This window comes from Phocoena sinus, chromosome X (assembly GCF_008692025.1).
Source record: "Phocoena sinus isolate mPhoSin1 chromosome X, mPhoSin1.pri, whole genome shotgun sequence".
Classification (NCBI taxonomy): Eukaryota; Metazoa; Chordata; class Mammalia; order Artiodactyla; family Phocoenidae; genus Phocoena; species Phocoena sinus.
In genome coordinates, this window is record NC_045784.1 from 37,536,639 (window position 1) to 37,542,638 (window position 6,000).

The window sequence follows — 6,000 nt, forward strand, 5'->3', positions numbered from 1 at the left end:
CTTCTCCTCCTTCTGCCGCCGCCGCCCGCCCGCCTGGGAGTGGGAGGGGGCTTCGCGGGACTGGCTCTCCGTGCGGGCGGGAGCCGCGGCCGCCGCCTTCAGCTCCTCCTCCGCCGCCTCGGCCGCCGACCAGCTCGCGAGCCCCGAGCACCCTCCTCGCGCACACGAGCCCTCCTCCCACTCCGGCCGCACGGCTTCCAGAACCACAGGCCCCGCCCACTCCAGCCCGTCGGGAGGCGGTGGCCCAGGGAAAGAGCCCGGGCATAGCGGCGCATGCGCGCGCCGTGGGCCACGTCACGGCAAACCGGCGGGCGCCGGGAATCTAGAAGGGGCGGGGGGCTGAGGCACGCGGGCGGCTTCTGCTTAGGCGGGGGCGGGGCGGGGTCGTCACCCCCGCGACCAAGCAGCGGAAGGGGTCGGGGACAAAAGGCCTGCGACCGAACGCACTTCCTTGGCTCTCTGAGGCGAGAGGCTCGGAAGCCCGGCCGCTCCCTCCTTTTGTAACCAAGAGAAGCCTTTCCCAGTTTCTTCTGGGGGAGGAGGCTGGGAAAGGGTCCTAATGAATGGGAAAGCAAGAACAGAGGCGGCGAGGTTGTCACTCCAGATCTCGCTAGGCGGCTGATGCTTCTAGTGCCACTGTCACTCTTTAATGAAAACGAGGGCTGTGGATGAAGTGTTGTCCACCTACAAGAAAAGGACCAAGCAAAAACTGTCCAGGAAGATGTGCAACAACAAATGGCAACTTACAGAGACAGCTTCTCCCGCATTCTGCCCCAAACTCAAATATCTATCCAGCGCCTACACCCACTAGAGACAGCCTAGAGAGAGGTCAGGAAAGCAGGGTCATACAGAGACTTTAAACCCCTTTGTATATTGCCCCCTCCCAAATTCCCACTACCTACTCTGCTCCTTTTACTCCCTACGAATGTTAGGCATGTCAGGATAAAAATGCAACTAGAAGGAGTGTATGGTACAGGGTCAGCCAGGGAGTGAGGTTATGGGTGTTGCCGCTGTGTTAGGTTGTATTCAATGTGAAGATTTCTGTTCAACTGAGCATGTGCGGAATGAGCCAACGCCATCAGACAGGTATATGCCTCAGTTGAGGACCAATAAAAAGAAAAAAAAAGTCTTTGTTCCTCTGCACAGCAGAAGTGCCCGATTAGTTCATAAATCAGCTTCTAGAAATCATCTGGTAAAATTCTCAGTACGGTAATTAAAACAAAAAGAAGAAGAAGAGAAAGAAAGAAAGAAAAAAGATAGTATTTACCAAAGAGTGTGAGGGGGTGGAGACAGCCTATTTTCTCTTCAGAAACGTTTTCTGCAAACCCTTGACCACTCCGTTAAGAGGCTGAGAGATTTGCCAGTGTTAAAGATTTGAGTACTAGACCTTTTTTAAACAATGCAAATCAGAGGAAAAATGTAATTGTATGCGAAGGTTTTCCTCCTTTTCCAAAGAGCTTGTGCATTCTCTAGAGAAGGGAGCTTTAGAGCCCGGGAAACATTGCCTCCATTGAGGGGTCCCACAGCTCCAAGTCACTCACTCCAAATTGGCATGTCCACCTGGTACCTAGTGAATAAGGTGTTACTCCATTCTGCCTTGAAGTGTACAGCGACCCTCACCTTGTCAGCTTCGTTTCCTTTCCCCAGTCTAAGTCAGAGCTATGCCAAGTCTTGTCGACTTCATTTTGGGGTTTGTTATCTTCCACAGGAACTTATGCTCAGAGGTTGAAAAGGACAATGACAAAATAAAACAAAAGAAGTGAAGTTGAATAAAAAAGACGACTACAGAGATAGATTTGCATTCTGCTCATGGAATCACAGCGGGTTTCGATTTGGAAAGAGCCTTAGAGGTCGGCCAGTCCCACTCTGTCATTTACAGATGTGGGGTATTGTAGGGCGCGGCCGGATAGCCGTTACGCATGCACTAAGTATGCCGCTAGGGCGTATGCACCTAATATGCTAATCAGGTTTTGAAGCAGTGGCCTATCCAAAGTCCGGCTTGCGAAATGCGATAAACCATACGGACGAATCAGGGACTTACACGAGTCCTTAAGCCCTTATATAAGCAGACAGGCTCGAGCGTACGGGGTCTTCCTTCCATCCGCCCGAAACCAAGCTGTACTCCAATAAAGTGTGATGCGAGAAGAATCTAGCGTGTGGTGATTCGTCATTCTGCTGGTCAGAAGCGGCTCGCCGCAAGTGGTGCCGAAACCCGGGAACCTGCGCGCACCCGCATGGAGGACCGATTCAGAACTCGACACACGGAGTGAACCGCCGTTAAGTAGTCCAGTTTAGGTATGTTTTTTGCTGCAATAGAGCCCGAGATTTTATTTTCGCTTTCGTTCTCTTCGTAGCTGTCGCACTTTTTGTCTGCGTGTGGCTATGGTGCCATCAGCCCGACCGAGTGTGTCTCCCCTGGCCATTAGATAGGTCAGAGATCTTCCCGCTTTAGCAAGTTGCTTATATATGAGAGTGAACTATGGGGAATAGTTCATCCGCGGAACCAACCGTTGGATTCCATGAGCCCATCCAAGCCCTTCTGAACGATCGAGGACTTAAGATTTCACATAAAACTATTAGTAAACTGTTGCAGGATATTGATGGTGCCGCCCCATGGTTTGCGGTGTCTGGAAGCCTGACTGTTCCATCTTGGGAAAAACTGGGGAAGGACTTGGCTGATCGTCACAAAATGGGGGAGCTCTCTCGAGGCACGTTTCCGTTATGGAGAATGATACATTCGTGCTTAAGAGAAGGGAAATGCGAAGATATTGTACAGATGGGCCGTAAAGCTCTTAGCATGCATCAAGGTAGTGCGTCAGAAAGTGAAAATATAGGGACTACGGTAGATAGGCCTAAGAATCCTAGGAAAAAGAGAGAAAAACAAATAGAAAAATCGGATGCAACACCAGGATTGTATCCACTTTTAGATGAATTTAAAGCGCTTTATTTGTCTCAGGATGAGTTGAATCCCAAGGAGGAGGCGGATCTGGAAGAAGCAGCTGCCGAATATGAAAGAGGACGATATGGCAGTTCCCCATGTGCTCGTCTGCCATTTTGTGCCTCTGCGGGTGCTCGTCCGCCATTTTGTGCTTCTGCTAAATCAAAAGCTTTAACATGTACTCAGACTTCCGCTTTTATTGCTAGCGCCCCCCCTGGCGCTGCGGTTCGGGAACCGCCAAAGTGTACATTCATACCCAGAGAAGTCTGGTCTCAGGTCTGGTTTTATACCAGGCAGAGGGATAGGAAAAATTTTACAAGGTACTGCTGCTCCTATAGAAGCTCAGGGAAACCCCTGTCGCAGGGGGCTGGGTTTTTCTCAGGGGTCACTGAGTTAATGATTCCTATTACATGGAAGACCACAATGCCCGTGTGGATCCCTCAGTGGCCGTTGTCTAAAGAAAAGTTGGAGGCAGCATCGCAATTAGTAGAGGAACAATTACAATTGGGACACCTAGAACCCTCTCAGTCACCCTGGAATACTTCTATTTTTGTTATTAAGAAAAAATCAGGGAAATGGCGCTTGCTCCATGATCTAAGAGCAATAAATCAACAAATGCAGGTCATGGGACCCATACAACGCGGCCTACCGGCTTTGACAGCCATCCCACAGGGGTGGCCCATTATTGCCGTTGATATAAAAGATTGCTTTTTTTCCATTCCATTGAATAGCAAAGACAAAGAGAGGTTTGCCTTTACATTACCCTCAATTAATCATGAAAGGCCTGATAAGAGGTATCAATGGGTCGTGCTTCCTCAGGGTATGGCCAATAGCCCCACCATGTGTCAACTTTATGTTGACACTGCCTTACAGCCAGTACGGGATAAGTTCCCGGATGTTAAAATTATTCATTACATGGATGATGTTTTGCTGTCAGCCCCTAGCATGACACTGCTTGAGCAGGTCTTGGGAGATTTATCTGTGAGTTTAGAGAATAGAGGTTTATATTTGGCCCCTGAAAAAATTCAAAAGGGAGATGCCATTAACTTTTTAGGAGCTGTTATAAACAAAACCAAAATAGTGCCTCAAAAAATTGAAATTAGAACCAGCCGTTTGGTAACTTTGAATGATTTTCAGAAATTGCTTGGGGATATTAATTGGCTTCGACCATATTTGAGTCTGACTCGCTTTGAATTACAACCCTTGTTTGCTGTATTGGAAGGTAATCCTGATCTTAATTCCCCGCATCAGATGACCCCCGAGGCCCAAACAGCTCTTCAGAAGGTGGAACAGGCTCTTATGAAAGCACAATTACAGCGTTATGACAGTACCTTGCCTATTTGGATGTGTGTTCTTCCAACCTTAGGATTTCCAACAGGTGTTCTTTGGCAAGATGGGCCCTTGCTTTGGATCCATACCAAGTCCCTGGGGATGAAGACGCTGTCTCACTATCCATCTATGGTTGCTGAGGTTGCCTTCTTGGGTATTAAACAATGTGTTTCCGCCTTTGCAATGTTGCCGGAAAAACTTGTAGTTCCCTATACTAAGGATCAAATAGAAATATTAACTGCTACCACCTCTGAGTGGTCTATACTTATTTATACCTTTTCTGGAACTATTGATAACCATTTGCCCAAGAGTGAAATTTTGAAATTCATTATCCAGCAACCTGTCATTTTTCCAAGGGTCACTGTAGAGCGACCGCTAAATGATGCCCTGACCATTTATACGGACGGATCAAAATCCGGAAAAGGGGCTTATATGGTTCAGGGTCAGCATCCTGTCGTTATAGACTATCGACCTGATGCTCCTCAAGTGGTGGAATGTCATGTGGTTTTGGAAGTTTTTCAACGATTTCAAGAACCCTTTAATTTGATCTCTGATTCATTGTATGTGGTTAATGCAGTGAAACATCTTGAAGTGACCCCCCATATTCGATCATCCAGCACAGTGGCATCCTTGTTGGCCGGGATAAGGTTTCAGATATTGCGCCGCCAACACCCCTTTTATGTTACCCATATACGGGCTCATTCCCTGTTGCCTGGTCCAATGGCAAAAGCCAATGAACAAGTTGATATGGCAACACGTGTTTTCTTATCCTTGGATCAAAAGCAGCAAGCACAAGAATTTCATGAGCTATATCATGTATCATCTGCAGTGTTGAGAAAGAAGTTTTTCATTACTAGAGCCGAGGCCAGACATATTGTTAAGTCTTGTTCCACTTGTGCCCAATTTTTGCCGGCCCAAAAGACTGGTGTAAATCCCAGAGGTTTGTCCCCAAACGAGCTGTGGCAGATGGATGTCACTCATGTTCCCTCCTTTGGGAAGCTCCAGTATGTTCATGTGTCTGTGGATACCTATTCCGGGGTGGTACATGCTACCCCTCTCTCTGGAGAACGGGTTCAACATGTTATTACTCATTGCCTTGAAGCCTGGGCAGCCTGGGGCAAGCCTGCTAAACTAAAGACAGATAACGGCCCAGCTTATAGTTCCAAGAGCTTTGTTCTCTTTTGTCAAAAAATGCAAATAGAACATGTTACGGGCCTGCCTTACAATCCACAAGGCCAAGGTATAATAGAGCGAACTAATCGCACACTTAAAGAATTGCTTTTAAAACAAAAAGGGGGAATAGCGGAGAATTGCACCCCGAAGCAGAAATTGTCGCTTGCCTTATTTACTATTAATTTTTTGAATTTACATGATGAGAAAGAAACTTCTGCTGAACGCCATATGATACGTGAACAAAAGGATTACGGCAGAGTGATGTGGAAAGATGTGTTGTCCAATCAATGGAAGGGCCCGGATCGCGTTGTCACGCGATCCAGGGGATCTCTTTGTGTTTTTCCACAGGATCAAGATCCGATTTGGGTCCCGACAAGGTTAACAAGAGTCGTGGAAGATAATCCCAAGAACGATGTGGAGCGCTCAAGGAGTGACACTGGGCTGGATACTGTTGATGAGCTTCCCCCTGCTCAAGGCGGAGATCAAGACGTTTTGGGGAATTAGCCGAACCTGGCCAGTCCCCATCCCCGTTCATTCTCAAAGTACCATTCTCCCAGTAT